The following is a 24,244-nucleotide window of genomic DNA, read 5'->3' as shown; positions in this document are numbered from 1 at the left end:
GAGAGGGAAGAAAGAGAGAGAGAGAGAGAGAAATTTTTTGAGCTTCAGGCCCCGAGTCCCCCCTGCGCGAGGGTGAGGAGGGGGGGGGGGTTGCTAAACACAATATAAAACTCAAATAAATTGTTAATTAATTCCCTAACACATAATTCAAATATTTACCTTACTTCCCTAACACACTGAAAGTGTGGGGAAAAACCGTGAAACATCAAGATGGCGGCCACTCACCTCAGATCAGAAGGATAAGGCCCGCCCACACACGCACCGATTGGTCGACCGGTCAGGTCACCGAAGCATAGGATTGGTCAATCGTTGAGTCACTTGACACTCAACTGTAGGAAGGAACCCGCCGTCCGATTGGTCGACCTCAACGTCACACGGTCGCTAATGAGATGCTAATGAGTGGAAGGCTGAACGTTTTTCGGATACCGCGGGCGCGGTTTTTGTCCGGCCGAAACGTAAATACACCTATGACCGGTCCGGAATCGCAAGCTTTCTTTTGAGGCAACGCGCGCATCGGTACGCTCTGTAACTTTCAAACGTATAGAGAACGGACAGACAGACAGACAGACATCGGGACAGACAGACAGAAGAGCCGCTTTATATATATAGATGTATCCACCTGTATCTATCTGCTTATATCTAAAAATAGATGGTTTCTTGCTGCACTGAGCACAGACCCGTTGAGTCAGACTCCTGTCTGATCAGTGCTTTATAAATTCTTCCAGTTGAGGAAGAATCCAGACATTCAGTCAAAACCTTCAAGATTATCCTTCCATTGCTGAAGACAGGGGAAAGGGTAGAAGTTGATCAATTTAATCTATTTTGTAAAGACACTTGGGGGGCGGGGGGTGAAATTCAGTTGGTTAGTGCCTCCCATTAGCACCTGCAGAGGGCAGTAACGGGGTGCTGATGCAGTAGTGGTGGGGGCGAGGCGAATCCAGTGCCGCACGGCAAATCTGTCCCCCCCCCTTGCGCCGCCGGTACGAGGTACCGCTGTGGACTTCTATGCCAGGCAGATCGTGATGTCAGTGAGCTTGCAATGCTCACCGGGCGCCTGATCTGCAAAATTCATTGTCGCCACTTACCTTAGCGCTTAGACCAGACAACAACAGGGAGAGCTGGCGCACAGCTGCAGGAAGCCGGCTCCAGCGATGTTATTTTAAGGCATCAGCATTAATCACTCACAGCTGTCAGGGCAGTTTAGTTTCAGTGGCTTCTTGTCAGTTTCAGCCAGTGGAGCAGTTTGTTTGAGTAATTTCAAGCTTTCTTATCAGCAGTCTTCTGGCAAGTGCAATGTAGTTACATTTATTGTTCACAGATTCAAACTGTTACACTTGGCAACATTAATGGGGGCTGTACTGGCATGCCACCTCGCCCTCCAGGATCTACGGTGGAGGGAGCTGAGGGTATTCAGACAGCACGTCTCTTACCTTCAATTAAGCAAGGAGCAGTGTATTAGACGGCACCGCATCACCAAGGCGGTGGTCACAGAACTCTGCCAGCTGCTCCAATCAGACCTCCAGCCTCACAGCAGGATGACTTAAACCCCAGATCACTTTTGCTCACCACATGCCCATCATACCATCCCTGTGTCATGCCCGATGCACGCCTCCTGCAGCTGTTGCCGTTTTCGACCGGCGCTGCTGCAGGGGGGCGGAACTCAATTTCGGGTCTGGGGCGCTACCGGGACGATGCGCACGGCGATGACGCCACAATCTCCGGGCGAAGGAGATCGGGCCGCAACGTCTTAGCGCTGCCGCAAAACTCCCGCCGAATATGGCGGGAGTCGATGTCAGCGCCGTGCCTGGTTGCAAAGCCATTTGCGCCCTGTTAGCGCCCCCCCGAGTTTCTAACAACAGGCTGTTCTTGCCCTTCCCCCAAGAAACTCCCTCCTGAGGCAAGAATTGTTCTTTAACTTCTTTGGTGCAATTGATGCGTATTTAATGAAAGGTTTAAACACCATCATTTCCCACCATTTGGGGGTCCGACACCTTGAACAGCACACCAGTTTGAGGTTTGGTTTTTCTGTGATCAATGAAATTAACTTATCCCTTGATTGACAGGTTGGACACATTGATCATACACAAATCTTTGAAGCTGGCTGGACAAGTTGATAAAGCTGTTAAAAAAGCATACGGGATCCTGGGCTTTATAAATAGAGGCATCGAGTACTAAAGCAAGGAAGTTATGGTCAACCTTAATAAATCATCGTTTATGCCTGAGTTGGGAGTATTGTGTCCAATTGTGGGCGCCACACTTTAGGAAATATGTCAAGGCCTTGGAGAGGGTGCAGAGGAGGTTTACCAGAATGGTACCAGGAATGAGGGGCTTCAGTTATGTGGAGAGACTGGAGAAGCTGGGATTGTTCTCCTTAGAGCAGAGATGATTTAAGGGGGACTTTAATAGTTGTAATGAAATCTGTTTGTCTTGCCTGTATTCGTTTTGCACTCATGTATATTACCCTCCCCCACACGGTGTATAGTTTCACTTCCTCTTTCCTGACTAACCTGGAAGGTTCCAGGTCTTGGCTCTTGGCTCCGCCCCTGACTTCTCTTACTTAAAGATTCCAAGATCTGTATGACTCATTCCTGTGAGCCAGTCGGTGTGTTGAGATGTTAGCTCTGATCTTAGTGATTAAAAGCCAACTTGTTAAAGTCTATAACTTCTAGTTTTGTGGTTATTGAAGGCACATCAATCGAGTTGTTCAAAATTATAAAGGGTTTTGGTAGAGTAGATAAGGAGAAACTGTTTCCACTGGCTGGTGGGTCGGTATCCAGAGGACACAGATTTAAGATAATTAGTAAAAGAACCAGAGGAGAGGTAAAGAGACAACATTTTAAGCAGTGAGTTGTTATGATTTGGAATGCGTTGTCTGAAAGGGTGGAGGAAGCAGATTCAATAGTAACTTTCAAATGGGAATTGGATACAGACTTGAAAAGGAAATATTTGTAGAGTTATGGAGTAAGAGCGGGAGAGTGGGACTAATTGGATAGCGCTTTCAAAGAGCCGGCAGAGATATGATGGGCCAAATGGCCTCCTTCTGTGCTGTAAGATTCTATGATAAGTCACTGGCTTGTCTTCTTTCAACTTTTTCTTTAAAGTTCATCATTATTGCTTTAATCGATGATATTCTCTCTGTCAATTGTGTTCTTTTCTGTAATCTTGGACTGTGGTGGCACGCCTTGATGTACCTTATCTCTCTATAGGCTCTTGTTGTGTGACCAGTGTTAATTGGTGTCTCTCTCTGCTCTCGTCCTTATGCATACACTCATGACTTCTTCTGTATCCTGCAATAACAACGACCGCAACAAATTTTAAGTCAAGGGTTTAGGACCGTTTCTCTGAATTCTGCCATGCTCCTCACTATTCTGGCCCTCCCCCAATCCCCATTCCTCTCCCGCGCCATGAGATTGCATTGAGATTGCCTCGATCCTCTTCTAAAAATGAGTCATCCTGGGATATGTAAACTTGCAATTGGGAAATCGCTGCAGAAAGCTTGAAAAATGAATAAGCATTGCCGTTCACATCAAACAATGAAGCTCAGTTTCGATAGGCCATGAAATATGCATCTTGTCTGGGCCAAGGGGGAGATATGAAATTGGTGCCAGGACCGCACTGGTTGGAACATGTAAACTTCACTCGTCAGATCTGGATTCCAATCAAGGACAGACTGATGGGATAAAAGGTGTCTCTTTTTTTGACAGCTGCAGGCATTCTAACTAAAATAGTTTTGGGCAGTCTTGACTGTGGGGGTAAAGTTTCCGTTTCGGGCGCAATTGGTGATTCCGGCACAAATTGCGCCTGTTTCCCCCCCTCCACACCCCCCCGAGTTTCTGCTCAAACTCATTTGCATATCACTGAACGCAAAATCTGCCCTGAACCAGTGCAATCTGGCAGTGTTTTAAAACGTAATTTTTTTTTTAGATTTGCTTCAAAATATATTCCTTGATATATTTAAGAGTGGTAACTTGGTGCAGTTTGATTAATACAGCTGAAAATGGGTTTATCACAAAAAAATAAGCATTTGAAATCACAGTGTCAATCCACCGCCTGTGAGTAAAATGAATGAAAAAACTATTTTCTAGTTAACAACAGAAAATGCTGGATTAGGCACTTTACAGCCTTCTGGACTCAACACTGAGTTCAACAATTTCAGACTATAAACCCTGCCCCCAATTTTCAGGCTGTTTATGATTCTGCCATCCCCATTTGCAACATTTAATCTCTCCGGCCTCCTACCCTAGCACAGAACGTTCCTTCCTCCCCGCCCTCCCCCTCTCCCTGCCTCTGCACCTGTTTAAAATCTGTTACATCTCTAACCTTCTCCAGTTCTGATGAAGGGTCCCAGACCTGAAACATTGACTCTGTTTCTCTCTCCATGAATGCTGCCTGGCCTGCTGAGTGCTTTCAGCATTTTCTGTTGTTAGTTCAGATTTCCAGCACCCGCAGTATTTTGCTATTGTATTTTATAGTTAAAGTGGGGTACAGTAGTCAGTTCCTTCGTCCATTTAAAAGGAAATGAAATTCGAAACCTTTCAAAATGTTTTGTGGACGGGGCCTGCTTCTAGAGCAAAGTTTTTAAAACTAGTGCAAAAGACTGTGGAGACGCGAGTTGTGCTGAATGCAATTTGCTCTTAAAATTCTGTGATCTTTTGCGCCAGTTACGCAGATATCGGGCAAATTGCACCCAAAAAACCAACGCAATCGAGCGGAAACTCCAGGCCCCAATGCCGAGTTGGGAACAAGTATCACCTTGAGAATGGCTACAACCATGGCTCATGAGGGCACTAGTAATGTCACAATGGTATGGTTGGGTGCTTCTTGCGTTTAAGTTCAAGCACATTATTGGGACCAGAACAGAGGAGGTTTTACTCTGTATCTAACCTGTGCTGTACCTGACCTGGGAGTGTTTGATGGGACACTGTAGATGGAGCTTTACTCTGTATCTAACCCATGCTGTACCTGCCCTGGGAGTGTTTGATGGGACAGTGTAGAGGGAGCTTTACTCTGTATCTAACCCATGCTGTACCTGTCCTGGGAGTGTTTGATGGGACAGCGTAGAGGGAGCTTTACTCTGTATCTAACCTGTGCTGTACCTGCCCTGGGAGTGTTTGATGGGACAGTGTAGAGGGAGCTTTACTCTGTATCTAACCTGTGCTGTACCTGCCCTGGGAGTGTTTGATGGGGCAGTGTAGAGGGAGCTTTACTCTGTATCTAACCCGTGCTGTACCTGCCCTGGGAGTGTTTGATGGGACAGTGTAGAGGGAGCTTTACTCTGTATCTAACCCGTGCTGTCCCTGACCTCAAGTTAAGAAGGCTGTTAAATAAGGATACAGAATCATTGGGTTTATGAATAGAAGCATGGAGTACAAAGGCAAGGAAGTTAGGCTAAACCTTTATAAATCACTGGTTAAGCTTCAATAGAGTATTGTGTCCAATTCTGGGCACCACACTTTAGGAAGGATGTCAAGGCCTGGGAGAGGATACAGAGGAGATTGACTAGAATCTACCATGGATGAGGGACATCAATTATGTGTTGAGACTGGAGAAGCTGGGGTTGTTCTCTTTAGAGCAGAGAAGGTTAAGGGGAGCTTTAATAGAGATGTTCAAAATTGTGAAGGGTTTTAATAGAGTAAATAAGGAGAAACTGTTGCCACTGGCAGGAGGGGCAATAACCAGAGGACACAGATTTAAGGTAATTGGCAAAAGAACCAGAGGGGCGATGAGGAGAATTTAGTTTATATATATATATATATAAACAGTGATTTGTTAGGATTTGGAATGCATTGCCTGAAAGGGTGATGGAAGCAGATGCAATAATAACTTTGAAAATGGAATTGGATAAATACTTGAAAAGGAAAGATTTGCAGAGCTATGGGGAAAGAGCAAGGGAGTGAGACTAATTGGATAGCTCATTTAAAGAGCCGTGATAGGCACGATGGGCCGCATGGCCTCCTTCTGTGCTGTATGATTCATGATACAACAATGTTGAGGGAGCTGTACTCTATATCTATCCCATGCTCTGGTAATGCTGAATGGGACAGTATAAAGGGAGCATAGCTGTCTTGAGAATATTTGATCTGAACACGGGCATAAAGAGTAGAAAAGTGTTCTATTCCCCAGCACCAGTAACCCTTACCCTGATTAGGACAAAAAAATCATTAGAAAAACTGGAGCTGCTGAAAGCTCTACACTATTTAGGGAAGGATAAATATGATCCAGCATCAGAAATATACACTGGGTGTACGATGACATTGGTCGTATTGACACCACAATGGTTGGGAAATAGGAACAATAAGATTGGCTTGTTTCCAGTGTTGGTGACCCGTGTACCGTGATTAATATGAGCAATGCAGCTGTGACAATCAGATTGGCATGTTTTCAGCTGGAACCCATGTAACCATCTCCTAGTTGACGTCGGTCCTAGTTGTAGGCTGCTCCACCGTGAGAAAACTGGCAGCCCTGAAAAACGCCCATCACCCCATTTTTTTACAGTTTTAAAATGCGTTTCTTTCTTGCATTTTGGGGTGTTCTGTTTCTGCTCAAACAGGGGCTTGATAGGGTGGATGCTGGGAAAATGATTCCCTTGGCTGGGGAGTCTAGAACCAGGGGCCACAGCCTCAGGATAAAGGGCAGACCATTTAGGGTTAGGGTTAGAAGAAGAGATAAGAAGAAATGTCTTCGCACAGAGGGTGGTGAATCTTTGGAATTCTCTACCCCAGAGGGCTGTGGAGGCTCAGTCATTGGGTATATTCAAAATAGAAGTCGATAGATTTCTGACTAGTAAGGGCATCAAGGGATATGGCAATAGGGCCGGTGAATGGAGTTGGGGCAGAAGATCAGCCATGATCTCATTGAATGGCGGAGCAGGCTCGAATGGCCGACTCCTGCTCCTATTTCTTATGTTCTTATGTTCATCTCAACTTCTGCCTTGAAATGCCACGTTAGCTATTCCTCGAGATGACGCTCAGACTGAGCATCTCTGGTGTCTGCTGCTAAACCATTCTTGCTCCCACAAGATCTTCCCAGTATTTTCAGGGAAATAAGAATGAAAGAACTTGCCCTTCTGCAGCGCCTTTGAGGACCTCAGGACCTCCCAATGCGCTTTACAGCCGATGAAGTACTTTTTGTGAAGTGTGGTCACTGTTGTAATGTAGGGAAACACGACAGCCAATTTGCGCACAGCAAGCTCCCACAAGAAAGTAATGCGACAATGACCAGATAACCTATTTTAGTGATGTTGGTTTAAGGATAACTATTGGTGAGAACACCAGGGAGGACGCCTATGTTCTTCTTTGAATATTGGCCGTGTGATCCATGTGAGAGGGCAGACGGGGCCTTCTGGTAGGAAGAATGGGGTGAGGCAATATAAATGGTACAATTTTAAAAGTGGGTGCAGGAACAGAGACCTTGGGGGTGCACATACACAAACCTTTGAAGCTGGCAGGACAAGTTAAGAAGGATGTTAAAAAAAAGCATATGGGATCCTTGGCTTTATAAATGGAGGCATGGGCCTAGAAATTCGTCTTGGGCGGTGGCGCAAAGTGGGTGGTATTGGATCGGCCGCCCATTATACACAGTGCCATGGAGTACTGAAGCCAGGAAGTTAGGAATAACCTTTATAAATTCATGGTTAAGCCTCAATGGAGTCTTGTGTCCAATTCTGGGCACCACACTTTAGGAAGAATGTCAAGGCCTTGGAGAGGGCGCAGAGCAACGTTCCCTCTAAGCTGCGCGGCCGTGTCCCGTGTAGCCCGGGACCGGCTTTTTCAATGTTAAATTTCTGAATGGGCTGCGCAGCCCCTTCAAGGGGTGGTGCACTGAAAAAAAAATTAGGAGAGCATTGGTGCAGAGGAGATTTACTAGACTGGCACCAGGGATGAAAGACCTCACTTACGTAGAGAGACTAGAGAAGCTGGGATTTTTCTCTGTGGAGCAGAGAAGGTAAAAGGGAGATTTGATAGAGCTGTTCAAAATAAGGAGAAGCTGTTCCCACTGGTAGAAGGGTCGGTAACCAGAGGACACAATTTTGAGATAGTTGGCAAAAGAACCAGATGTGAAATGAGGAGAATCTTTTTCACGCAGTGAGTTGTGATCTGGAATGCACTGCCTGAAATTCAATAGTTACTTTCAAAAGGGAATTGGATATATACTTGAAGGGGTACAAATTTGCAGGGCTATGGGAAAGAGCAAGGAGGAGTGGGACTAGTTGGATAACTCTTTCAAAGAGCTGGCACAGGCATGATGGGCCGAATGGCCTCTTTCTGTGATTCTATGATTCCTCTACGAAAGGGTTAGAGATGACCACACTCTTGTAGTCCTTCATAGTCTTTCAACACCCATCACGGAGGTCATGTCTGTATTACTTCTTGATTTGCAGCCCAGTATCACGTGAAGAATCAATCACCAATCTCGTGATTATGTTTTTCTTTTGCCCAGATAGAATTGGGACATAGCTTCAATTCTGAAGCAGACAAGCCTTTGCAGTTTTACCTCATGATAATCCAGGAGCGGTCTCATATAGAAAGAAAATAATCCTCAATGAAGCTCTAGCAATTTAGGTAAAAAAAACAGATATTCTCTCAATTCTCAATTCTCTCAATGACACACGGGCAAAACTTTTGAAAAACGTGTCTTTTCCACCTTTAGGATCATGCAATGGTTCTGGTAAACCTGGAAACGTTGCAACCATCCAAGGATGTTTATAGAGGACCCAAATTCTAGATGATGCCTACCAGAGAACCCAGTTCTTGTCCAAGTGTAAGATCTATGGTGCAGGGCTACCTATGCATATTAGGGCTGCTGGTGGCAATCATTTTTGTAGTTCCAGATCTAAGGGTTTTTCTTGAGACGTCAGCTCTTCAACGCATTAGTCTGCAGGTTTCCTTTATCTCACCTGGTGGGACTGAACGATGTATCGTGTCCTAACTCGCACCAAGCCCTGTTCACCCATCACCCCTGTGCTCGCTCACCTACATTGGCTGCCGGTCCGGCAACGCCTTAATTAAAAAATTCTCAAGCTTGTTTTCAAATCCCTCCATGGCTCTTGCCCCCCTCCCTATCTCTGTCACCTCCTCCAGCCCTACAACCCTTTCGAGATCTCTGCGCTCCTCCAATTCTGGCCTCTTGAGCATCCCCGATTTTCATCGCTCTACCATTGGCGGCCGTGCCTTCAGCTGCCTGGGCCCTAAGCTCTGGAATTCCCTGCCTAAACCTCTCCGCCTCTCTACATCTCTCTCCTCCTTTAAGACGCTCCTTAAAACCTACCTCTTTGACCAAGCTTTTGGTCGCCCATCCTAATATCTCCTTATGTGGCTCGGTGTCAAATTTTGTTTGATAACGCTCCTGTGAAGTGCCTTGGGATGTTAAAGGTGCTATATAAATGCAAACTGTTGCTCTTGTTATGGGTAGCAGTAAATTCAGAATGGCATCTTGGTAGGACCACTTGTCGGTTTCATTCCTGTCACTGTTTCCGATCGTTGCAGCTGATGACTATCACAGTCTTGGGGATCTCCTCTCTGCTCAGCCATGGGTATTCGGACCAACCTGCAAAATATCCGCTTCCCATGTAAAGAGATCCATTATGTGTCTGTACCTGAAAGTGGTGCAGTACCAGCCACGTGGCCCTTCAATCCAATGAATGCTCTTGCACGTATGAAAATGACGGGCAGGAAATGATCAGCTGTTCCATTAAACCTTACCCACAATACCTGGAGCATCAGGACTAGTCCACCACCGCTCGCGCTCCCCCACCCCACCCAGCCCCCAACAACCCTCCCAGCCGCGATGTAATCTTCCGGAAAGTGCAAAAGACCCAGGAGCTAATTAGCAGGGGATAAAAACCTGGAAAAGTCCATTCTGACCCTCGAAAGCACTCCAGGCTTTTTTTTATATTTGTTTGTGGGATGTAGGCGTCGCTGGCAAGGCCAGCATTTATTGCCCATCCCTAATTGTCCTTGAGAAGGTGGTGGTGAGCCGCCGCCTTGAATGGCTGCAGTCCATGTGGTGAAGGTGCTCCCACAGTGCTGTTAGGGAGAGAGTGTCAGGATTTTGACCCAGCGACGATGAAGGATTGGCGATCGCATGGACCACATTTATGTTCACTGTAAATCCATTTACCTTTTATAAGATGTGATCTCTGCCCCAGCCAAAAAAAGACCAGTCCAGCTCCCTCTTGAAGGCAATGCGGAGAGTCAGCACCGGCATTCCAGAGGCTCGCTCCTCCCTGGGAAAAGAAGAACCGACCAACAGCTTCGCCTATTCCTACCTCTGCCTAGTTTAAATATTGGAGCAATTTGTAATATAAACACGCATGTTCGGTCAAACCTCAGCAAGCCCCATCAGTAGATCCTTCACGGGGAAGTAGGCTCCGTTACCATTCACCTTTCCACATTCACTTTGAGTGAATTAACCCAATCTCCACCCAAGGACATGGATCCTCGTGTTCTGTCGCTAAGTAGGTTCCACTTCCTTCAGAAACTGGAAGTTTCCCGTTTCTGCTCATTGTTACCCATGAGTTTCCCCAAAAGCGATAACACGAGGAGGGGGCAGAATAGGGACCCTTGAAGTCCCTAGCTGGCTGAGGTAGCCTTGATTCTTCAGACCTTGTGGCTTTCCTGGTGACTTTGGTTGGTTATTGTACCCTCAATATCATAAGAACATAAGAAATAAGAGCAGGAGTCGGCCAGACGGCCCCGCAAGGCTGCTCCGCCATTCAATAAGTTCATGGCTGATCTTCGACCTCAACTCCACTTTCCCGCCCAAACTCCATATCCCTTGATTCCCCTAGAGTCACAGCCCTCTGGGGCAGAGAATTCCAAAGATTCACAACCCTCTGAGTGAAGAAATTCTTCCTCATCTCAGTCTTAAATGGCCTAACCCTTATCCTGAGACTATGCCCCCTAGTTCTAGACACTCCAGCCAGGGGAAACAACCGCTCAGCATCTACCCTGTCAATCCCCTTCAGAATCTTGTATGTTTCAATGAGATCACCTCTCATTCTTCTAAACTCCAGAGAGTATAGGCCCGGGGGCACGGTGGCCCCCCCGGGGGCACGGTGGCATAGTGGTTAGCACTGTTGCCTCACAGCGCCAGGGACCCGGGTTCAAATCTGGTCTCGGGCAACTGTCTGTGTGGAGTTTGCACATTCTCCCTGTGTCTGCGTGGGTTTCCTCCGGGTGCTCCGGTTTCCTCCCACAGTCCAAAGATGTGCAGGTTAGGTTGATTTGGCTATGATAAATTGACCCTTAGTGTTAGGGGATTAAATACGTGGGGTTGCGGGGATAGGGTGGGATATGTGTCGGTGCAGGCTCGATGGGCCGAAATGGCCTCTATCTGCACTGTAGATTCTGTGATTCTGATTCTGTGATTCTACACAATCTCTCATCATAGGACAGCCCTCTCATCCCAGGAGTCAATCTAGTGAACCTTCGTTGCACCGCCTCCAAGGCAAGTATATCCTTCCTTAGATAAGGAGACCAAAACTGTGCACAGTACTCCAGGTGTGATCTCACCAAGACCCTGTACAGTTGTAGCAAGACTTCCTTACTCTTATACTCCAACCCCCTTGCACTAAAGGCCAACATGCCATTTGCCTTCCTTATTGCTTGCTGTACCTGCATGCCAGCTTGCACGAGGATGAGGCATTAAACCAGGTGGATGTAAAATACCGAGTTTGCCTTGCCCGAAACAAGGACACTGTCGGAGACTTCACCCAGTCTGTAGCTGAAGACCCAGCTTTCTTCTCTGGTTATGAACACCTTGCGACCTTATGACATAAAAGTAGAATAGTTGAGACTTTATGCAATGGTGTCAAAGTCCTGCATTATTTGCAGGTTCTGTTGAACAAGAAGTTGAAATTGGATTGGGGTGTATGTATTGGCTACCACTCTGTTTAACGTACTTGAGGACAGCAATTTGTCCAGTGCCAATTGGTAGCACTCTTGCCTCTGAGTCAGAAGGTTGTTGGTTCAAGTCCCACTCCAGAGACTTGAGCACAAAAATCTAGGCTGACGCTCCCAGTGCAGTACTGAGGGAGTGCTGCACTGTCAGATGTGCGGTCTTTCCAATGAGACATTAAACCAGGTGGATGCAAAAGTTCCCATGGCACTATTTCGAAGAAGAGCAGGGAAGTTCGCCCCTGTGTCCTGGCCAATATTTATCCCTCAACCAACATCATTAAAACAGATTATCTAGTGGTTATCACATTGCTGTTTGTGGGCGCTTACTGTGTGCAAATTGGCTGCCGCGTTTCCTACATTCCAACAGTGACTATACTTCAAAAGTACTTCATTGGCTGTAGATTGCCTTGGGATGTCCTTAGGTCGTTAAAGGCGCTGTATAAATGCAAGTCTTTCTTTCTTTATGGGAACATTTGCTTTCCTGATTCATGAAAGAGCCTGGAAAATTTAATCAACTTCTAAGCCCATCACCTCAGGATGGCCTGCACACAAACCCAACTACCTCTCATGTGAGCTCATGGCTACTGTAGACCTTGTCATTCTGGAAGACAAGACTTGGCTGACTGAGAGTGACCTTTATCAGGCTTGGTAACAATTGAATGCATGAACATTTGTCCTCATTCCTCATTTTGCCTGATGTGTTGTCTGAGTCCCATCTGGTTGAGGAGGTTAGAATGCTTGCCCCTTACTGGTCTATAAAGTAACATCACTGTCAGTGTCTGGATATTGGGAAGGTTCTCTGTTACTGTGAAGACAAGTAGCCCCAGACTTTAGTATCTTGTGGCTAACGTTGGATAACTACCATCGGTAGTCAAGCAACGGCTGGTTGAGTGTATCCCGCTTTTCCTTCACCTAGCAGAGCGAAAAATCCCTGACAGGATTACAGAGACCTCAACTGAAAGATTAGCAACTACTTGGCATAACCTTATACTAGTGGCAATCCTGGATACCTGGAAGGCAGTAATCTTCTGGTAGTTAACTGGTAAAGGTGTAGGGTTTATATTCAGTGCTTTTGCGGGTCAAAGACACACAGGTCTTACCATCTTCCTGTAAGGTAGGCGGATGGACGAGGTACCCATAGTTTGTAGAGTATAACAAATGGAGAACAAAGCTGAACAGCTCAAAGTCACCATTTCTTGAAACAAAATTCCCTTGATAATCCATTGCTTCCCATTATCTTCCTGTGTGGACTGGACTGCAGGGCTCTAATCTCTTGGAACTTCCTTTTATATTTAGACAAGTGTGTCCCCTGATTTTGTGAAATGCTAATCCGTATGAACACTGTCACGAAGTTCGTGGGTTCAAGCCCCGCTTCGGGACTTGAGTAGATACCGTCGGCTGGCAATCAGTGCAGTACTGAGGGAGTGCTCCATTTTCCAGAGGTGCTGTCTTTTGAATGGGACACTAAACTGAAGCCCTATCTGCCAAAGATACCATGGCACTAATCATGGAAGAGCAGGTATTTCTCCCGGTGTCCTGGCCAATATTCCTCCCTCAACCAACACAACTAGCACAGATCAGCTGGTTATTAATCTCATTTCTCTTTGTGGGACCTTGCCATGCGCATATTGGCTGCCTCATTTGCCACTAGTGACTATACTTTAAAAGTAATCAATTGGCTGCAAAGCATTTCGTGACATCCTGAGGACACACAAGACCATAGATAATACATTATATTTTTCCAAGAAAAGCATGTGTTAGCGAGCAGTCACTGGGGTCCTGGCTGAGAGTCTCTTCAATGGACATGGTTCCCTCCGACTGTCCTTGCATTAACTTATTGTAAGTGGAGCACATCTTCATTTGAAGAATGGTGACTATCGCTCGCAAGAGGTGAGTAGTCAGCATCTCTTCTGGGAGGATGGCCTAGTTCTGCCGGGGTGTCACTGAGCCATTATTAAAATTTAGATCAAGGCGTCAATAAAATGGCGGCATTTATTTATACAACAGTTGCTAAGCATTGTGGAACATAAAATGAAGCAGTGATTAGATATAGTTAATCAGTGCTCATGTACAATGAGTGAATCAGTGATTATATACAATCAACCAGTGATTATACACAGTTCACTAGTTATTATAAATAGACGGTGATTATATATGGTCAAAGATTCATCATAGTCAGCGAGTGATTATATACAATCAATGAGCGATCAAACAAAGTCAATTCGTGATCGTATACAATCAGTCATTATACACAATTAGTGTATGGCAGTCAATTTATATGAGGCAATTGTTAATAATCAGTGATTATATACAGTCACTGATGATACATAGTCAATAATTATACACAGTCAGTGATCATATGCAGTGTTGCAGGGTCCTATCTCACCTCAATTATTGGACAAGGATGAATGGAGCGCAATAGTGAGGCCTGGGTCCACACAGCTGACACCCTGACAGGTGAGATGCTGTCAGGTTGAAGCCACTGCTTGGTCTTGTGTATCAGGTCTAACAATTGAGAGCTCGGCGCCTTGCCCTCGTGGTAGGTCCAGGCACTGAACCTCTGAGCCCGCACCCTGGCGAGGATCTCCGCCTTCAGCTGTGGGTAGCTGGCCGCCGCCTGCGGCTCCAGGTCAAAGTAGGCCTTCTGAGCGTCGCCCACTGAGCAAGGCGCCACGATGCCAGCCCACCGGTCTTGTGGCCACTTCTCCCGCTCAGCACATCTTTCAAAGGCCAAGAAGTATGTCTGCACATCGTCCTCTGGAGTCATTGCCTGCAGCATTAGACTGGCTCGGAGCGGTTGGAAGGGGGATTCCTGCCATTCCATCCGGCCCCACTGCTGTCTCAATTCAGCGATCTGTGCCTGAATCTGGGCGACCTGGTCCACCAGTAGTCGGTTGGTCTCCTGCTGGGCTTCAAGGATCTGAGTGGTCCTCTCTTGTGCAGCCCTGTGGGCCGCTGGCCAAGCTCATGTCGTCCGTACCAGTTCTCTTGATATTTCCTCTATTGGGGTTGGTCTCTTTCTTTCTCTATTAGAGAAATAGTGCTGCAGGCTCGAGGGGCCGAATGGCCGACTCCTGCTCCTATTTCTTATGTTCTTATAAGAAACGATGGGTTTAAAATGGGCATCTGTTATCCATATTCCAAATTATTTTGCATTGTATGTTAATCCTATTCCTTTTTGAAACTTATAAAATTCTAACAGGACTAGACAGACTAGATGCAGGAAGGATGTTCCCAATGGCGGGGGAGTCCAGAACCAGGGGTCACAGTCTAAGGATAAGGGGTAAGCCATTTAGGACTGAGATGAGGAGGAATTTCTTCACCCAGAGAGTGGTGAACCTGTGGAATTCTCTACCACAGAAGACAGTTGAGGCCAATTCATTAAATATATTCAAGAAGGAGTTAGATATATTTCTTAAGGCTAAAGGGATCAAGGGATCAAGGGATATGGGGAGAAAGCAGGGACAGGGTACTGAGTTTGGATGATCAGCCATGATCTCATTGAATGGCGGAGCAGGCTTGAGGGGCCGAATGGCCTACTCCTGCTCCTATCTTCTATGTTTCTATGTTTCTAAGTTTTTGGAACATGATGCTATTTTTTTTCCGAATAATCTTTTGGAGATAATAATTGAAACTAATTGAAGCGCAGTGTGTTTACCCCCGGGCTTCAGTGAATCCCGTGTAGAACTGAATCCCCTCGCCCTTAGCAGCTCTACTTGAAAGAGGCAGGGTATCGATGCCCAGGGAGGGCAGCACAACACTGATTCATTTGCAATAGCAAAATACTGCGGATGCTGGAAATCTGAAATAACAACAGAAAATGCTGGAAATACTCAGCAGGCCAGGCGCATCCATGGAGAGAGGAACAGAGTTAACGTTTCAGGTCTGGGACCCTTCATCAGAACTGGAGAAGGTTAGAGATGTAACAGATATTAAGCAGGTGCAGGGGCAGGGAGAGGGGGAGGGACGGGAGGAAGGAACGTTCTGTGCTAGGGTAGGAGGCCGGAGAGATTAAATGTTGCAAATGGGGATGGCAAAATCATAAACAGCCTGAAAAATGGGGGCAGGGGTTATAGTCTGAAATTGTTGAACTCAGTGTTGAGTCCAGAAGGCTGTAAAGTGCCTAATCGAAAGATGAGGTGCTGTTCCTCGAGCTTACCTTGAGCTTCATTGGAACAGTGTAAGAGGCTGAGGACAGGGAGCTCAGAGTGGGAGTGGAGCGGAGAATTAAAGTGACAGGCGACCGGAAGCTCGGGGTCACCCTTACGGACTGAACGGAGGTGTTCCGCAAAGCGGCCACCCAATCTGCGTTTGGTCTCCCCAATGTAGAGGAGACCACATCGTGAGCAGTATACTAGATTGCAAGAAGTACAAGTAAATCGCTGTTTCACCTGCTTCATTTACACTGCGGTAACAACAGGGGAAAGAGACGGAGTGCTGCATCTTGAAGGGGGGTTGGGTGGGGGGGGTCTTTGGGTCTGACTGTTTAACAAACTAATCGTCAAAAACTTTCCATAATGATTACATTTTCGAATTCCCCCACTCCCAGCATTGTGATATCAATAATCCCACTTTAGGGTGCACATTTCCAATTGTGGACTGCGTACATTCCCTGACACAGTAATCCCTGCAGGGGTGACCCGATCATTTCCTTCAGTCTCAATGTTTGAAGGCCACCTCCAATGCTTCATCCTTCTCCCTGCTCCGGCAACGTAACCTTGCAAACAGCCTTGGCGAAAATTCTCCACCAAGTTTCTCCTGCCGGTTTTGCTCCCTCAGGCTCGGACCATCCAACCTTTCGTGTGCGTTTGTGCGCATCTTTTCGAGTAGGCCCGTCCCATCCCTGTCATAAAAATAAAAAAAAACACAAAACCACTAGGTTATTGAAGTTGATTGATTATAGAGCTGGCGGGAATAATGGCGACTTTGTCATCTCACACGGAGATGTGACAAAGTTACAGGAGGAGAAGGAAACTTTTTTTTAAAACCACACAATTCTGGCAATCTGGGGCTCAATGTGTCTCTTGCTCCAATGTTGCAGTATTAACCCTTTATTGTTCGAGGACATCCCCTGTGTTGTATACAGTCCTGTATTTGTTCAGCAGTGTTAGCCACTCATTCGCTGGCATGCGGCTTGTTTCGTTTCGCAGGTTCTCTGTGAGGTGGGTGTAGAGAACTTCCTTTGTCTCCTCCCTTTTTCCTGCTTCCTGGTTTTATAGGTTCTGTTTTACATCCAGTGTGTGTATTTGTGTGTGTGTGTGTGTGTATTGTGTGAGACACATTCGACGAGCTGGAACATGGGTCTCTAGAGCTGCTGTTGCTGAGAATAGTGTTGGCTGGTCTTGGCGTAAACTGGTATTTTATCCTGGTGGTGGCATGTCGGGAATAAAGTTGACAAGTTGCACATGGCTGTGGGCTTTACGGAGATTGGTTCCCTTGATTCCTGACGTGTGTTTCAAGGCCATGTGGTTCCACGATTCTGATGCATGTCTGGGCAAAGGTAGATTTTCCATTCCTTTGTGAATTGTAATCAGTGGCTTGAGTATAATTTAACAAGTATGCTTTGGCAGTGTCCACTTGTTGCCATGAAATTCTAATATCTCCACATGTTTACCCTGTCCTCTCGTTTATTTTTACCCTTTTTAGGCTCCCTTCCTATGACAAGAACCAGTACACAACTGAAAGGGTAGACAGGCCATCTTTTCACCTGTCTCAATGTTTCTTTCCACCAGTCCCAGGGTTTCTTCCCACCTGTCCCAAGGTTTCTGACCCCTTGTCTCAAGGTTTCTTCCCAAATGTCCCAAGGTTTCTTCCCAACTATCCCAAAGTTTCTTCCCACCTGTCCCAAGGTTTCTGACCTCCTGTCCCAAGGTTTCTTCCCACCTATCCCAAGGTTTCTTTCCACCTGTCCCAAGATTCCTTCCCACCTGTCCCAAGGGTTTTTCCCACCTGTCCCAGGGTTTCTTCCCATCTGTCCCACGGTTTCTTTCCACCTGTCCCAGGGTTTCTTGACAACCTGTCCCAGGGTTTATTCCCAACTCTCCCAGGGTTTCTTCCCACCTGTCCCAAGGTTTCTTCCCACCTGTCCCATGGTTTCTTCCCACCTGTCCCAAGTATTCTTCCCACCTGTCCCAAGGATTCTTCCCACCTGTCCCAACATTTCTTCCCACCTGTCCCAAGGATTCTTCCCACCTGATCAAAGGTTTCTTCCCTCCTATCCCATGGTTTCTTCCCACCTGTCCCAAGGTTTCTTCCCTCCTATCCCAAGGATTCTTCCCACATCTGCAAAGGATACTTCCCACCTGTCCCAAAGTTTCTTCCCACCTGTCACAGGGTTTCTTCCCACCTGTCCCAAGGTTTCTTCCCACCTGTTCCAAGGCTTCTTCCCACCTGTCACAAGGATTCTTCACTCCTGTCCCAAGGTTTCTTCCCACCTTTCCCAAGGTTTCTTCCCACTTGTCCCAAGGATTCTTCCCACCTGTCCCAACATTTCTTCCCACCTGTCCCAAGGATTCTTCCCACCTGTCCAAAGGATTCTTCGCTCCTATCCCAAGGTTTCTTCCCATCTTTCCCAAGGTTTCTTCCCACCTCTCCCAGGGTCTCTTCCCACCTGTCCCAGGATTTCTTCCCACCTCTCCCAAGGTTTCTTCCCACCTGTCCCAAGATTTCTTCCCACCTGTCCCAAGGTTTCTTCCCACCTGTCCCAAGGTTTCTTCCCACCTGTCCCAGTGTTTCTTCCCACTTGTCCCCAGGTTTCTTCCCACCTGTCCCAGGGTTTCTTCCCACCTGTCCCAATGTTTCTTCCCTTCTGTCTCACGGATTTTTCCCACCTGTCCCAAGGTTTCTTCCTTACTATCCCAAGGATATTTCCCACATGTCCCATGGATTCTTCCCAACTGTCCCAAGGTTTCTTCACACCTGCCCCAAGTATTCCTCCCACCTGTCCATGGGATTCTTCCCAACTGTCCCAAGGTTTCTTCCCACCTGTCCCAAGGATTCTTCCCACCTGTCCCAAGGATTCTTCCCACCTGTCCCAAGGTTCCTCTCCACCTGTCCAAGTGTTTCTTCCCAACTGTCCCAAGGATTCTTCCCAACTAGAGTCATTGGCCTAGAAATTCAGTTGGTTGCGCCAGCCGGTAACGCCATAAGAGGGGTATATTTCCAGCGCTAGGCACTTAGCGCCCGGGCGCAGACCGATCTGCGCCAACGCCCAAATTCAGTTGACATTTAGCGCCGGCGCAAAGTGTTTGCGCCCGCTCAGCTGCGCGCGCAGCTTATGACGTCATCTCGTCGTGCAACGCTGTTTGTGCGCCCCAAACCGGAAATTCAGTGGCGCCCGCCCAATGTGGGCGTGGCGCTGCTAAGAACTGTGAAGTGGAACGCAACAGAGGCCCTGTGGGCCTCGGGGAGCGCTAATTAAAGGGCACTTACACTGACCTATAAAGCCCAGCCATTTTGCTGCAATGACTTTACTGCTTTGGATTTCTGGACAGAGACCAAGGGACAGAGCTTACTGATTTGGGACAACATAGGAGAGGTATTTTTGGCTTCTGGCCAGTGCTTTGACATTTGATTCATTTGATTTCACTGTTTTCAACTTTATTATGGGGGCTGTATGGGGGTCCAACCCTCAGTTGCAGCATTATGTGCGAAGGGCTCGCAGACGCTGTGAGAGAGGGCCAGCCATGCCTAGACGCAGAGGGGCCATCAGGTGTCGGCAACGTAGGCCTTACCCACTCAGGAAATACCGGCAGCAGGTGTCCTATCTCACCATGACTGCGGCGCATTGTGTTAAGAGGCTGCGCTTCAGAAGGGAGGTGGTTGCAGAGATCTGCCAGCTGCTTCACAGAGATCTGCGTCCACAGCTGATGTGCAGGACGTCTCTCTCGGTGGAAGTGAAGGTCACGGTGGCTCTGAACTTTTATGCAAGCGGCTCCTTCCAAGCCGCTGCTGGGGACATAGCGAACATCTCCCAGTTCGCCGCGCATCGCTGCATCCGGCAGGTCACCGATGCACTTTTCGCGAGGAGACACCAATTCATCTCCTTCCCCATGACCCGACAGAGGCAGGAGCAGCGTGCAGTCGGATTTGCCAGGATCGCGCGCTTCCCCATGGTGCAGGGCGCCATTGACTGCACGCATGTGGCTATGCGGGCACCTATCCACAATGCCGAGGATTACCGCAACCGGAAGGGCTACCATTCCCTAAATGTACAGCTGGTGTGTGACCACAGGCAGCGCATCCTAGCTGTCAATGCCCGCTTCCCAGGAAGCAGCCACGATGCATTTATCCTGCGCCAGACTACTGTGGCTGACATGTTCAAGGCACAGCCTCCACCAAGGGGATGGCTTATCGGGGACAAGGGCTACCCTTTGTGTACATGGCTCATGACCCCGCTCCGCGCGCCCAGGACCCCAGCGGAGGAGGCATACAACGAAAGCCATCAAGCCACAAGGAACATCATAGAGCAAACGATAGGCGTCCTCAAGCAACGGTTCCGCTGCCTGGATCGTTCCGGCGGATCTCTACAGTATTCACCGGATAGAGTCTCCCAGTTCGTCGTCGTGTGCTGCATGCTGCACAACCTGGCTATCCGCAGGACTCAGGCACTGCCACCTGACATTGCACCACCACCTCAGGAGGACGAGCAGGAGGACCATGAGGAAGAGGAGGAGGAGGAGGAGTACCAGCCCAGGAGGGAGCCACAAGGTCCAAGGGCCGTCCGCCGGGGGCTTATTGATCGACACTTCTAGGCCCCCCTGTCAGGGAATGGGCTGTGGCAATGAACGCACCTAAAGGCAGCCGCACCGCAAGCCCTCAGCCGGTTAACGCAACAACCACTTGAAACCTGAGACGTGGACATGCTGAATAAATAAAAAGCTTTATTTCACAAACTCAGGGCCCTTCCCACATGAAACAGAAAAACAGACAAGACCCCCAAAAAACAGTCAAAAACATCTGTCACTCCCAAAACCTGGGGAGGACTAACAAAACTTGCCCATCCAAATGGCCTTCATCATCGGCCTTACAAAAATAAGCCCCCCCCTCCACAACACAAACACCCCCATAAAAACAAAAAATGCCTTGATCCTCGGCCTTACCAAAATAATGCCCCCCCAGAACACAAGCCCCCCAATATAAAAAAAACCGCTATCACCACACTCTAATGGGTGTGCCGAGAGGGCGAGTCCTTAGACAGGCTTCTCTGACCCCTGCCCGACCTGCTGCTCCGCCTCAACCTGGGCCCTGCATGTGTGGCAAGGCTGGGGGAAGGCTCATGAGGGCCACAATGCGTGTCGCCAGATGCCCTTGGGGGTCGGCCTAGACGAGGCCCGGCCCGGGAGGGGCCGGCTGCTGACTGCTGCAGCTGTGGCTGGCCAGCATCAGTCTCAGCAGCAGCTCGTCGCACCTTGGCTGGGGGAGTGGCAGTGTCGGCTGCACCAATGGGGGCAAGCTGGCTGATGGCAGGCGCGCGCTGCTCGCCAGAGACACTGGCACTCGGCCGGGCTGGCAGTGCAGCAAGCGCAGCAATCTGGTGGAGGCCAGACCGCTGTGCTGCAGCAGGGCGGCGGGTGCCCTGGCGATGCTTCCGCGCCACAGCGAGTGTGGCAGAAGTGAGTGCCCGAACTGCCCTGGTATGTGCCCGCATCAGCTCTGCCAGTGTCTGGACGGCACCACTCATCTCGCGAGTCGCGTCCTGGGCTGCCGCGAGTTGCTGGACACCCTGTCGTGCGCTGCCGCGAGTTGTTCGACCCCCCTGGCCTGTGATTCCCCGAAAGCGACCACACTATGAGCCAGGGACTCAATGGCCTGAGGCATCTGTTGCACAACCCCCATGAACTCCTGGTGGCGCCGCTCAGACGCCGCCGACATCTCATCGAGGAGCCGCACCTCCTGGGCGAGGACCGTCTCCGGACTGGAGGGCGGACTCTCCCTCTGGGGAGAAGGCCGCCGAGCTGGCCGACCCTTCCCGCGTGCCTCGAGCCCACTGGGCCCAGGATCTGCCCTCCCCTGCAACACCTCCCCCCTCTGGGGAGAAGGCCGGCGTGCTGCCGGACCCTTCCCGCGTGCCTCGAGCCCACTGGGCCCAGGATCTGCCCTCCCCTGCAACACTTCCCCCGGCTCTCCTGCAGGCCAGACGTCTCCCCTCCATTGCCATCCCCTGGCGCGGATGAGGGTTCCCCCGATGTGCCGCCTTCCTCCTGGTCCTCGTCGTCCTCCTCCTCCAAGGGCCTGGCACTCTGAGCTTCAGGGACCACCTCCTCCTCACCAGCTGAAAGCAGGAAGGCACAAGAGTAGCTTTAGAGTGAGGACAGGGCGTCAGCGAGGGAGGCCTGAGTGGTGGCATTATGCGCATTTGTCGGTCAGTGCGAAAGGATGTAGATCTGAAGCGCAAGGGCAACGACAGAGGTCCAACCGGTCATGTCCTTACCAGTGGGTCCCAGTACAGGGTCCGCATCTCCGATCGCAACAGGGCCAGTCACCCGGGCACGCATGAGTCGAGCCACGCTCTCCTCCAGCTCACTGAGCGCCTGGTACTCGGGACGTCCTCCACCGGTGACAGACTGGCTCCTCAAATTCCGCGCCAGCTTGGCCTGCAAGAGAAAGGACGGCCTCTAAGTACAGTGTGGTGCCCTGTTGCTGTGTGCACTGCCTCCCATGGTCGAATAGCTTGGCCAGTGTGGTGCCCTGTTGCTGTGTGCACTGCCTCCCATGGTCGAATAGCTTGGCCAGTGTGGTGCCCTGTTGCTGTGTGCACTGCCTCCCATGGTCGAATAGCTTGGCCAGTGTGTTAAGTGCAGAAAGTGCTATTGATGAGCATGCCAGTGCCATTGCTGCAGGAGGAGGGCTGCCCATTAGTCCTTTGAGGTCCCTTTGCCCATAATGTGAGGTGCACATGCAAGGATGAGGAGGACACTGGAAAGGGTACTCACCTTCACCATCCGAGTGAGGTCGTTGTACTTCTTGCGGCATTGGTCCGCACTCCTGGGGACATCGCAGGTGGATGACACCCTGCAGGCGATTTTCCTCCAGGCTTTCCTGTACTGGCTCCTGGGAGCCTTCTTGCCACTGTCCGGGCACAAGATCTCTCTTTTGTTTTCGACACCATTAATCAGCACCCTCAGAGCATGCTCTGAGAAGCGCTGCGCTCGTTCACGGGCCCTCTCCATGGCTCCAGGCGCTATTTTGGCCCACCAGCAGTGTTGAGGCCTAGCTGCAGGGCTCCAGTATGCAGGGCGTGGCAGCAGTCAAAGTCGACCCTTCCCCCTTTAAGAGCTGGCCGGCGTCAGGGTGTCTGCTGTCAATCAAAACATGACCGCACCTGCGCTGCGCCTGGCCTCGGCGTTATCAGGCCGCATCGCCGGCTTTGCGCCTGAAGAGAGCATTGCAACGCCAGTTTCAGCGCTCGGCCAAACTCTTGGCCAACTCTACTGAATTTCGGCGATGTGGCCTACACTTTCCGGCGGGCGCTAACTTTAGCGAACGCCCGACTTTAGCGCCCCAAAAGTGTCCAGACTGAATTTCTAGGCCATAGAGTCATAGAGTTATACAGCACGGATAGAGACCCTTCGGCCCATCGTGTCCGCGCCGGCCATCACGCCCTGTCTAATCTAATCCCATATTCCAGCATTTGGTCCGTAGCCTTGTATGCTATGGCATTTCAAGTGCTCATCCAAATGCGTCTTGAATGTTGTGAGGGTTCCAGCCTCCACAACCCTTCCGGGCAGTGAGTTCCAGACTCCAACCACCCTCTGGGTGAAAATGTTCTTTCTCAAATCCCCTCTAAACCTCCCGCCCTTTACCTTGAATCTGTGCCCCCTAGTTATTGACCCTTCTACTAAGGGAAAAAGCTCCTTAGTATCCATCCTATCTATGCCCCTCATAATTTTGTACACCTCAATCATGTCCCCCCTCAGCCTCCTCTGCTCCAAGGAAAACAAACCCAATCTGCCCAGTCTCTCTTCATAGCTGAAGCGTTCCAGCCCTGGTAGCATCCTGGTGAATCTCCTCTGCACCCTCTCCAAAGCTATCACATCCTTCCTGTAGTGTGGCGACCAGAACTGCACACAGTATTCCAGCTGTGGCCTAACCAGTGTTTTATACAGCTCCATCATAACCTCCTTGCTCTTATATTCTATGCCTCGGCTAATGAAGGCAAGTATCCCATATGCCTTTTTTACCACCTTATCCACCTGTTCCGCCGCCTTCAGGGATCTGTGTACTTGCACACCCAGATCCCTCTGACCCTCCGTCTTGCCTAGGGTCTTACCATTCATTGTGTATTCCCTTGCCTTGTTAGTCCCCCCAAAGTGCATCACCTCGCACTTTTCCGAGTTAAATTC

Source organism: Somniosus microcephalus, unplaced genomic scaffold (genome assembly GCF_052327205.1).
Source record: "Somniosus microcephalus isolate GS21.2 unplaced genomic scaffold, FLI_Smic_1.0 unresolved_chr1, whole genome shotgun sequence".
NCBI lineage: Eukaryota > Metazoa > Chordata > Chondrichthyes > Squaliformes > Somniosidae > Somniosus > Somniosus microcephalus.
Note: the sequence above shows the minus strand (reverse complement) of the source record.